At 45.7% G+C, this 12,257-nt stretch overlaps 1 non-coding gene across 1 annotated transcript; it reads right to left on the bottom strand.

Annotated features, from left to right (window-relative positions):
• Window positions 1–3,588: 3,588 nt before the first annotated feature.
• On the bottom strand, window positions 3,589–3,660 carry trnag-ucc (transfer RNA glycine (anticodon UCC)). The gene has a single exon. It is a non-coding gene; the product is annotated as a tRNA-Gly (tRNA).
• Window positions 3,661–12,257: the final 8,597 nt, after the last annotated feature.

Raw genomic sequence — 12,257 nt, 5'->3', positions numbered from 1 at the left:
GTTTGACGTGTTGTTATTCAAAGGTACGCCCTGCTGGTGAGCAGAGGCAAGTGCTCGAGCAAAACAGCCGTTTTCGGACAGACACAAAAAGCTTTCAGGTATCAGAAAGGAAAGGAGGCCTCCTGTGCCTCAGCGCCAACATGTTAAGCTTTTGGCTGTCTGTAAAGTAAAGAAAACGGCCTTGAGCTAATTTCTGCTTACTCCAAAAGCACGTTCGCTAGTTCCAACCAGAAACCTAAGGATGACTTTTATCTGTTAATTATATTGCAGTCCTCCGCTGTACCAGCTGAACGATCGAAGGGAAGCAGCCAAGATTGCTCTCTTTGGTCAATATTCACTATGCGCCTTTTGACACTCCCGGACTGGTGGAGTCACGTGTGCTTGACCGAGACTGACTTATTTCCTGCTCATCCCGCAGCACTGTGGCAGTGTGAGCTGCTACTTTCTCTGCACACCCGAGACCAGTGGAGCAGTGGATATCGTGTCTCATGACAAATCAGAAGATTGTCTGGACAACTCCCACCTGACTGGATTGTTTTTGCCAACTGTCCATTACTTTATGACTTTAGATAGCTTGCAAACTGTACAAGTTGGGAGTGCTGCCTGGCAGACTCCACCGTTCGTGCGCTTTTCAGATACCAGGGAGTGCATAAGAATTATTAACTTTGTAAATGCTGAGTTCAAACCACAGAAAAGATTTCAGGACCTGTGAAGCTTTTTTCCGTGTCTCAGTTCATCTTTCCATCTTTGCTAAACAACAAAATCAAAAACTTTTGTTAACTGCAGCACACCAAAAATTTACTGCCCCTTGACCTCTCTTTATCGAAGCTTGGGATTTTCGTGAGATCTGGATTTGCTGAAAACTGACACCATTTTTGTTTCCAGACAATTCTCCGAGTTAAAAAAGTGATTAGAAAATGCGAGCATCGATCCGACTATTTTTTGAACGCTAAGCGAGCATTTAACCATTTGAGCTAATTCCCCAGTTCGAGTGATCACATTGGCGTTCACAAAAGTCGCTTTACACTCGCCTCCAAGCAGCGCCACGAATTGCCACCTCCATGAATATGTTCAATGCTTTGCTCCAATCGGCGATATCGAGCATTAGCAAGTGAGCAACAGCAGAACCGGAAGGCACAGCAATCGTGAATGATGCTGAGAAGAACCAGAGCCTGCGGAAGGCAGACGAGGTCATCGGAAAAGAACAAACGCCCAAGCTTGAGACAACAGAGACAGCTCTGACTGACTGATGGAAGACTAATTTGCTTGAAAGTGAGTGCGGTTTGACGTGTTGTTATTCAAAGGTACGCCCTGCTGGTGAGCAGAGGCAAGTGCTCGAGCAAAACAGCCGTTTTCGGGCAGACACAAAAAGATTTTGGTTTCAGAAAGAAAGGAGGCCTCCTGTGCCTCAGCGCCAACATGTTAAGCTTTTGGCTGTCTGTAAAGTAAAGAAAACGGCCTTGAGCTAATTTCTGCTTCTTCCAAAAGCACGTTCGCTACTTCCAACCAGAAACCTAAGGATGACTTTTATCTGTTAATTGTATTACAGTCCTCCGCTGTCCCAGCTGAACGATCGAAGGGAAGCAGCAAAGATTGCTCTCTTTGGTAAATGTTCACTGTGCGCCTTTCGACACTCCCGGACTCGTGGATTCACATGTGCATTACCGAGACTGACTCGTTTCCTGTTCATCCAGCAGCGCTGTGGGAGTGTGAGCTGCTCCTTTCTCGGCACACCCTAGACCAGTGGAGCAGTGGATATCGTGTCTCATGACAAACCAGAAGATTTTCTGGTCAACTCCTCCCTGACAGGATTGTTTTTGCAAATTGTCCATTACTTTATGACTTTAGCTAGCTTGCAAACTGATCTAATTGGCAGTGCTGCCTGGCAGTATCCACCGTTCGTGCGCTCTTAACACAGCAGGGAGTGCATTCGTTTTATTAACTTTGTAAATCCTGAGTTCAATCCACAGAAAAGATATCAGCACCTGTGAAGCTTTTTCCTATGTCTGACTTCATCTTTCCATCTTTGCTAAACACCAAAATCAAAAACTTTTGCTTACTGCAGCGCACCAAATGATTTATTGCCCCTTGACCTCTCTTTATCGAAGCTTTGGCTTTCCGTGGGTCATGGATTTGATGAAAACTGACACCATTTTTGTTTCGGGACAACACCCCAAGATGAAGAAGTGAGGGAAAATGCAGGCATCGATCCCGCTATTTCTGGCATGTTAAGCAAGCGCTCTACTATTTGAGTTAATCCCCCAGTTGTTAACCGAACCTTGCCCTTCACAATGGTCGCTTTACACTCGCCTCCAAGCAGCCTTCGAGACATGCAGCAACGCAAAATCGTCGAGCAGAAATTGATCGCCAAGTTCCGCACCCATGAGCACGGCCTCAGCCGGGATCTTGGGTTTATGTCACGCTGCACGTAACCCCACCAGCGAAAATAAGTTCTCTGTTATTAATACAAAGGGTCATTCTCTGTCTTTCTCTTCCTTTCGGAAGTTTCTCTCTCTCTCTCTCTCTGTCTTTTGTTCTGGCCGTTTGTATATTCGGTGGTCCTGGAGGTTACATCTATCTGTCTGAACACGTTGATTGCCTTGACAACGGGCAGTTGGAAAGATTATCTGTAATCACCAGGTATTGTTCTCTGACTATAAATGCGGTAACCTTCCATGGAATCCCACACTCACCTGACGAAGGAGAAGGCCTCCGAAAGCTTGTGATTTTCAAATAAAACAGTTGGACTATAACTTGGTGTTGTAAGATTCCTTACATTTGTCAACCCCAGTTCATCACCGGCATCTCCACATCATAAATTATTGTCGTCAGCAAACTTGGAAATAAAACTCTCAACATAAGAACATAAGAAATAGCAGCAGAATAGGCCATATGGCCCATCGAGCCTGCTCCGCCATTCAATAAGATCCTGGCTGATCTACGATCTCATCTCCACTTTCCCGCACGATCCCCATATCCCTTGATTCCCCGAGAGTCCAAAAATCTATCGATCTCAGCTTTGAATAAAACTCAACGACTGAGCACCCACAGCCCTCTGGGGTGTATAGAATTCCAAAGATTCACAATCCTTTGAGTGAAGAAATGTTTCCTCATGTCGGTCCGAATTGGCCGACCCCTTATCTTGAGACGATGAGCTTCAGTTCTTGACTCTCCAGCCAGGGGAATCAGACTCTTAACATCTACACTGTCAAGCCGTCTAAGAATTTTATACATTTCAATGCGATCACCTCTCATTCTTCTAAACTCCACCGAAAATTGGCCAATTTTACACAATATTTCCTCATACTACAATTGCAGCAAGACCTTCTTACTCTCATATTCCAACACCCTGACAATAAAGGCTAACATATCATTTCCCTTCCTCACTCTCATTCGACCCTTGGTAAATCAGTATTTCCAGCATGTTTTTCCTCTTTTGCTTCTTTCGGGAAAAGAAATGAAGGTTGAAAATATTTTACTATAATTGCACCCGATTATGTTTTGGAAACAATATCCAACTGAACTGCATCAAATTCGATTGTAAACTCAACAGTTTCTGTTGGAAATAAACTAATAAGACCACGTAACTGCGATGGCCGGGAATCGAACGCGGGTCAACTGCTTGGAAGGCAGCTATGCTCACCACTATAGCACCATCGCTGAAAATAGCCAACAATAAAATAGTTCCCAAACATCAGTATCCTGAACAGACACTGCAGGCTGTTGGATTTTGTTCTTCATTTTCACTGGTTTCTGACGGATCCTTTCTCGCTCTGTTGCAGTTCCTGTTTCCGCCCAGTAGATTTCACCAACCCCCAATCAATGGAAATTCCACACCAGCCAGTAATTCTTCACCTGATATCGGACTGAAGAGACAGTCGATACCTGCAATACTTGACCAGCTGGAAATACATTTTACCACAGCTCACATCAGCCTTTGAGTAAAGTTAAATAATTCCATTAAATCATTACAGAGACCTGACCACCAACTGGACAGGAATGGCAGCTTAATATTCAAGTCTATAAGATCTTTAGAAAGGACAGGGAAATAGGGAAAGGAGGAGGAGCAGCAATATTACTAAAGGACAATATTACAGCAGTTCAAAGATAGAATATCAGTGAGGGTGAGCGGGCAGTGTAAACACTCTGAGAGAGACCCATCACAAGTGCCCCCACTGTACTCCTCCAGAAGGTATAAGAAGGGCGAGTGCGGGAGGATTTCTTCATTCTTTGTGAAAGTGTTTGTGAGATTGTGGAAATGTCTGGAAGAGGAAAAATCGGCGGTAAAGCTCTGTCCAAGTCCAAGTCTCGCTCATCCCGGGGCGGACTGCAGTTCCCTATTACCCGTGTTCACAGGCTCCTGCGAAAGGGGAACAATGCTGAACGTGTGGGTGCCGGAGCCCCGGTCTATCTGGCTGCTGTGCATCGAGTATCTGACGGCTGAAATCCTCGAGCTGCCCGGCAAAGCGGCCCTGGACAAACAAGAAGACCCGCATCATCCCCAGACACCTGCAGCTGGCCATCCGCAACGACGAGGAGCTCAACAAGCTGCTGGGACGGGTGACCATCGCTCAGGGTGTTGTCTGATATCCAGGCCTTGCTGCTGCCAAAGAAAACCAGCATTGTGAGCTCCAAGAGCAAGTAAACCGGCCAAGGCTTAATCTGATAACCCAAAGGACAGGACCAACCTGATTGAAATCTTTGAAGAAGGAACAGAAAGTGTAGACAAGTTTAATGCAGTAGAGGTGATATATTTGGATTTTCCGAAGGTCTTCTATAATGTACCATATTGTAGACTCATGGCTAAGTTCAGAGCACGTGGAGTCAGGATCAGCTGGCAGAATGGATAGTAAGTTGGCTACAAAACTGAAAGCCGAGAATAGAGGTTAAGCGTCACTACTCAGACTGGCAAAAGGTGGGAAGTGGAGTTCCAGTTGCTGGGACCACTGTTCTTCACAATTTACATTAACGATTTGGATTCGGGAATCGGAAGTACAATTCCAAAATTTGTGGACGACAACAAATTGGGGGATTTAGTTAATACAAAGGAAAAATGCATCAAAATGCAAGAGGGCATTAATAAACTTGCAGAATGAAGAATCAAGAGGTCACACACTGCTTGGATAATAAGAGTCTAAACGGGATAGAGGAGCAAAGGGATCTAGTGGTACAGATACACAAATTACTAAAAGCAGCGACCCAGGTTAATCAGGTCATAAAAAGATAAATCAAACACTAGGATTCATTTCTAGAGGGATAAAGTTGAAAAGCAAAGAAGTTATGTTAAACTTGTATAGAACCTTGTTTAGACCAGACTTGGAATACTGCGAACAGGTCTCGTCTCCATATTGTAGACATAGGGGCATTGGAGAAGGTGCAAACAAGATTCACAAGGATGATACCAGAAATGAGAGGATATTCTTATCAGGAAAGATTGAACAGACTGGGTCTCGTTTCACCAGAAAAGAGAAGGCTGAGGGTTGATCTGATCGAGGTTTTTAAGATAATGATAGGATTTGTTAGGATAGATGGAGAGAAAATGTTTCCACTTGTGGGGAGTCCAAAACTTCAGGTAATAAATATAAAATAGTCGCTAATAAATCAAATAGGGAATTCATGAGAAATTGCTTTACCCAGAGAGTGGTTAGAATGTGGAACTTGGAACTACGAGGAGTAGCTGAGGCAAATAACACAGGGGCATTTCAGGGGAAGACAGATCAACACATGAGGGAGAAATGTATAGAAGGATATGCCGATAGGGTTAGATGAAGTAAGGAAGGAGGAGGCTCATGAGCAGCATAAACGCCGGCATAGACTAGTTGGGCCGAATGGCCTGTTTCTGTGCTGTAGTTTCAATGTAGCTCGATGCAAAGGCTCTTTTCAGAGCCACCCTCTGTATCTGTGAAAGGACTGGTTACTGTCTGAAGGGAGACGCTGATATCATGCTACCAGTGTGGCTTTGAGCTTCTTTTGTCTCGTTGTGGACGAGATGAGGTATTAATGGGACTGGAGTCGGGGCAGTGACCACAGTCCGGTACTTTAAACGGTGACTTATAGACCCCAGCCCACACATCACCAGATTTCTTGTATTTATTTAAACTACTTGCCATGCAGGGCTCGTAAAGAATCACCAGAACTGCTCGACTAACCTTTCTACATCTGTGGAATTCAGCGCTTCGCTCCGTTTCTGTTCTATTTTGTTGGATTATTCACATAACGCATCAAACTCACTGGGGAATCACTGAAATGTAACTCTGTACAGTAACAAATAACAGTGAATTGCCTGGTGCCCAGGAGATCAGGAACATTACTCACCTTTCGTCCTGTTAACGAGTAAACCGTGTTTAGAGTCCACCGACCCGCTTTGGTTCCATATGGGGGATTAAACAGAGAAATCGGGAGGGGAGGAGACAGTCAGAGTGACAGAGCGGAGAGCGGCCTCTGATCTTCCAACTCCACCTCCAGTTCTCTCCATCCGACAGTTTCAAACCGTTTATCGATAATAGAACCGAACCTCAGCGCTCCGCACAAACCCTGACAGACCCGGGCTTCATATTCAAGGATTCCCAAAACCCGAAGCTTTCAAATAAGCCCCGTTACAATGAGAAATCGTTAATATTCCTGCCAAAATACAGTCCATTCAATAACAAGTCAACTCGGCTCCTCCATTTCAGTTTGTTTCCCTGTTCTATCTCCCCACACATCCCCTCCCAGACGGGTTCAGCGTTTTACAAACACCTTATTCCAGCTTATTTGGAGAATCTCATGTGTTGGGGTTTGAGTTATGACGCGGAGTTTCTCCGCCAGTGTTACCGTCTCACAGAGACTCTCGCCCTGAATCTGTGAAAAGATTATGACCATGAACTGGGACTGGAGCCGAACACAATACCAGTTACAGTGAGGCCCGGCCCGGACATCTCATTCTCTCTATTTTATATCAGACAGTATCCCACTTTCATGTCCAGCAATCGAGAGAGAGAGAGAGAGAGAGAGACAGTATCAATCTAACACTCCCTATCTGTGTCCAAATCACGCTCAATAGCAGTATCCACCTTCATATACAGCACCAGAGAGAGAGAGAGGGAGGCAGACACGGTGAGAGAGACAGAGAGAGCGGTGAGACACAGTGACTGACAGACGTTAACAGTATTAGATCCAGACTGACCGGTAAAGTGCCGTTTTATCCAGAAAGATCGCGTTGGAGAGACAGGAGATGTAATCTCATCTCTCACTGATATTGTACAAGGGACAGACACAATATTAATCCCACACTCAGGGACAATACAGAGAGGGACAGAAACAATGGGTCACATTTAACCCTCTAATGCCTGTTGTACTATCTGCAGTTTTTCAGCTCAGGGCTGTTCGATATTACTCTCAGTGATCTACAGTTTCACTCCGCTTAAATTAATCTGCGACTGTTGCTGCCTGATATTAACCTTACACGGTCCCAGCAAATACACCGACTCCCACTTTCCTCCCATGTTTCTCCAGGATTGTTTTGAGAAATCCTCTCTCAGTCACACATTATAGGGGCCATTAATGAAGAGAATCCATTGGCTGATTTCACAGCCGCTCACTTTATCTCTGAAAGGCTCTTCACCATCAAAAGACCCTGAGAGAAACAGCAGGGGTGGAAACATCTCGTTCAATAGTTGGAGATTTTAAAGTCAGTCTGGATTCCAGCGTTAGGCACTGGTGGAATCCCATCTGTTTCCCATTCTGGTGCCTGTTCCTGCACTGCCTGTGGACCCCATTCCCTCTGACCTCTCCCCCAGCCCCACTTCCTTTGATCAGACTCGGAAAAATTCCAATTGGGGAAAGTTTCCATCGATTTTTGGATTGGGAATTGTGGGCGCCATTCCCTCAGTGAGCGGAAGAAGATGGTTTAAAACAGCCGGGAATGGAGAGATCACGGCCCCCGGGGGAAGGGAGCAAAGAGCAGCCTCGTTACAGCAGATCATCGCTTCGGGACCGTGTCCACAGATGGGCTCAGAGATCGGCATTGAGTCCGGGGGAAGTTCAGGGCGAGTCCGGGGGCTGTTTGTAAGAGGCGGAGTGGATCAGGAACTGGTCACGGAACATGGAGTGAGAGGGGGGAAGGGAGAGGTCATTCTAGGGCTGTGTGTGCACAGGGTGTGTCCAGGGGAAGGGAGAGAGAATGGGAAGAACCTGCTATTAAAATCATTGCTGCTTTCTCTCCCCAAACCAGTAGTGAATGGTCCTGGTTTAGTTCCAGCCTCACCCTATTTATTGTTATTGGAGAGTGAAGAGTGGAAACAGAGCCGGACAGTAAGGATGTGGGGAGTTATACAAAGAGCATCTATTGCAGGCATCAGGTGAGAAGTGTGAAAGACACATTTTAAACAGCGGCTGTTTGGTTTCGGTTGAACGGTTAGTCCCATGGGAGAGGAGATTTGAAACCTGACCTGTACAAAGGTCCCTGCCCCATCGGGTAGTCCCATTCATGGATCAGTGCAGGGGTTGGGCCGTGTCTGGATGTCATTAAATTGTTGTAAAACAGCCCAACACACCTGGTATGCAGAAGCTGAGTGCTGCAGTACTGCAGTGGAGTCAGACACTGACACTGTTTGTATCACTGGATTTCATTTGTGGATATTCAAAATGATCATTAACAGAGATATTAAACTGATCACTTCTGTATTTTCTACCTCACATGTTCCTGAGTAACAAGAGATAACTTTCTTTCTACAGGCAAACCCTTGAACGATCCAGAATAAATGTGATGCTTCCTCCACCCGAGGCAGAAGGAACAGTGCAGCCAGCTCCTTCTCACACACAGTAGGTATATTATCACTCACAGAGCACAGAGACACAGACAGGTCATCAGTTCCACAGTCTCAGACAGCAGAAGTAGTCAGTCCCACACTGATCACAATTTGCAGAGACATATTTTCAATCCAACAGTCAAGCAGAGCAGGTGAGGCAGACACTGTTCCATTTCCCCCGAACTCAGTCCCGCTGACAGGTAGATACAAAAATCCCAGTCCAAAATCACACTCTCAGAGTGAAAGGCACTGTGTCAATCTCACAATAGGGCAACATTAGCTACGAATTAAATACCAGATAGAAATCACACATGGTACCCGATTCAAAGGTACAGAATGAATCCCAATAATGTACCCCGAGATTCAAATTGAATACTGGCCTAGAACTCTCACACACATGACTTTAATACATGAAATATCCATTCGAAAAGTGTATCATATGACACAAATTGCACAAAAGTCCAAAACTCAGGTGGAGTATCAGATTGAGAAATATTGAAAGCTAGTAAACCTGACAAACAAATTAGATATCTGTTCAGAATGTACTCGTAGAATGAGATTTCAAGATAGAGTATCAATTCTATTAGTGCAGACTGAGATACACATTACATACCAGTCCAAAGATCTCATACACAAAAAGCAGGACAAATCCAATCCGGCCAATTACCGCCCTATCAGTCTACTCTCAATCATCAGCAAAGTGATGGAAGGTTTCCTCGACAGTGCTATCAAGTGGCATTTACTCACCAATAACCTGCTCACCGATGCGCAGTTTGGGTTCGGCTCCAGACCTCATTACAGCCTTGGTCCAAACATGGACAAAAGAGCTGAATTTCAGAGGTGAGGTGAGAGTGACTGCCCTTGACATCAAGGCAGCATTTGACCGAATGTGGCACGAAGGAGCCCTAGTAAAATTGAAGTCAATGCGAGTCAGGGGGAAAACTCTCCAGTGGCTGGAGTCATACCTAGCACAAAGGAAGATGGTAGTGGATGTTGGAGGCCAATCATCTCAGCCCCAGGACATTGCTGCAGGAGTTCCTCAGGGCAGTGTCCTAGGCCCAACCATCTTCAGCTGCTTCATCAATGATCATCCCTCCATCATAAGGTAATAAATGGGGATGTTCGCTGAAGATTGCACAGTGTTCAGTTCCCGTCGCAACCCCTCAAATAATGAAGCAGTCCGAGCCCGCATGCAGCAAGACCTGGACAACATCCAGGCTTGGGCTCATAAGTGGCAAGTAACATACACGCCAGATAAGTGCCAGGCAATGACCATCTCCAACAAGAGAGAGTCTAACCACCTCCCCTTGACATTCAACGGCATTACCATCGCCGAATCCCCCACCATCAACATCCTGGGGGTCACCATTGACCAGAAACTTAACTGGACCAGCCATATAAATACTACGGCGACGAGAGCAGGTCAGAGGCTGGGTATTCTGCGTCGAGTGACTCACCTCCTGACTCCCCAAAGCCTTTCCACCATCTGCAAGGCACAAGTCAGGATTGTGATGGAATACTCTCCACTTGCTTGAATGAGTGCAGCTCCAAAACACTCAAGAAGCTCGACACCATCCAAGATAAAGCAGCCCGCTTGATTGGCACCCCATCCACCACCCTAAACATTCACTCCCTTCACCATCGGCGCACTGTGGCTGCAGTGTGTACCATCCACAGGATGCACTGCAGCAACTCGCCAAGGCTTCTTCAACATCACCTCTAAACCCACTACCTCTACCACCTCGAAGGACAAGAGCAGCAGGTACATGGGAACAACACCACCTGCACGTTCCCCTCCAAGTCACACATCATCCCGACCTGGAAATATATCGCCGTTCCTTCATCGTCGCTGGGTCAAAATCCTGGAACTCCCTTCCTAACAGCACTGTGAGAGAACCGTCACCACACGGACTGCAGCGGTTCAAGAAGCCAGTTCAGCACTAACTTCTAAAGGGCAATTAGGGATGAGCTATGAATGCTGGCCTTGCCAACGACACCCACATCCAATGAACGAATAAAAAAAACAGTTATTAAACATAACAACGAGATCTGCACCTGTGTTTTATCTGTGCAATTTCTGATCTCCATTCAGACCTGTATCTGTGTTTCACTTTATATTTCCTGTCCTCTGTACAGTGTGTTTATTTCCCAGTGAGGAGTGGTACTCTGTAATAAATGTTCCAGTGCTGTGTTGACACAAAATGGTGGCCCTGAATAAACACAATATTGAGACATACACCTGTAAAAAAATCAGTGCCTTCACATTTAAACAAAATGCCTCTCTCAGTGTGTCTCTCCTTCTCTGTACTTTACGGCCCATGTATGGAACAGTGACAGCTCCTGGACATGTACAGCACACGGTGGGTAACAGGGAACCATTCACTCCCGCCCTGAACTGAAAACAAAATATCTGCCAGCAAGGCTTACTGAGGGGCAAGGCGGCCATCCTCCTGTGGGGCAAGCTGGCTATCTTGCTGAGGGGCAAGGCGGCCATCTTACTGAGGGGCAAGGCGGCCATCTTACTGAGGGGCAAGGCGGCCATCATACTGTGGGGCAAGGCGGCCATCTTACTGAGGGGCAAGGCGGCCATCTTACTGAGGGGCAAGGCGGCCATCATACTGTGGGGCAAGCTGGCTCTCCTGCTGAGGGGCGAAGGCCATAAAAATGCAAACATTTCTCAAAGAAGAGAATTGAAAAGCAGAGATATTATGTTGAACTTGTACAGGACCTTGGTTAGACCAGACTATGAAAACTGTAATTAAATCAGATAATGCTGGACACACACAACAAGTCAGGCAGCATCTGTGGAGAGAGAAACAGTGTTAACATTTCAGATCTGTGAACCGTTCTGGTCTCCATATTATAAAAACGATACACGGTCACTGGAGAAGGTGCAAAAAATGATTCACTAGAATGATACCAGAACTGAGAGGTTATAAATATCAGGAAAGACTGAACAGGCTGGGTATTTTTATTCTGGAGAAGAGAAGGCTGAGGAGTGCCCTAATAGAGGTCTTTACAATTAGGAAGGGGTTTGATATGTTAGAGGGAGGGAAGATGTTTCCACTTTTGGGTAGTTCAAAACTTGGGGTCATAAATATAAAATAGTCACTATTAAACCCAATAAGGAATTCAGGAGAATTTGCTCCAACCTGGAGTAGTTGAGGCGAATAGTAGAGATGTATTTAAGGGGAAGCTGGATAAGTACACGAGGGAGAGAGGAACAGAAGGATATTCTGAAAGAGTTAGATGAAGTCAGGAGGAGGCTCGTGTGGAGCATATACACCGGAATGGAACAGTTGGGCCGAATGGCCTGTTTTTGTTTAAGATTTAAGTCTCGTCTTTTCTATTCCCATGGAAATAATCCTGTTTTTTCAAGTCTTTCCAAAAAAGTTTCCCTTCCCTGGCCACATTCGAGTGAATCGACATTGTGCTCTACCGATGGCTTTAATGTTGTTTCTATAATGG

Source organism: Heptranchias perlo, unplaced genomic scaffold (assembly GCF_035084215.1).
Source record: "Heptranchias perlo isolate sHepPer1 unplaced genomic scaffold, sHepPer1.hap1 HAP1_SCAFFOLD_63, whole genome shotgun sequence".
NCBI classification, from domain to species: Eukaryota; Metazoa; Chordata; class Chondrichthyes; order Hexanchiformes; family Hexanchidae; genus Heptranchias; species Heptranchias perlo.
The sequence above is the reverse complement of the archived record's forward strand: the minus strand, read 5'-3'. Positions and strand labels throughout refer to the sequence as shown.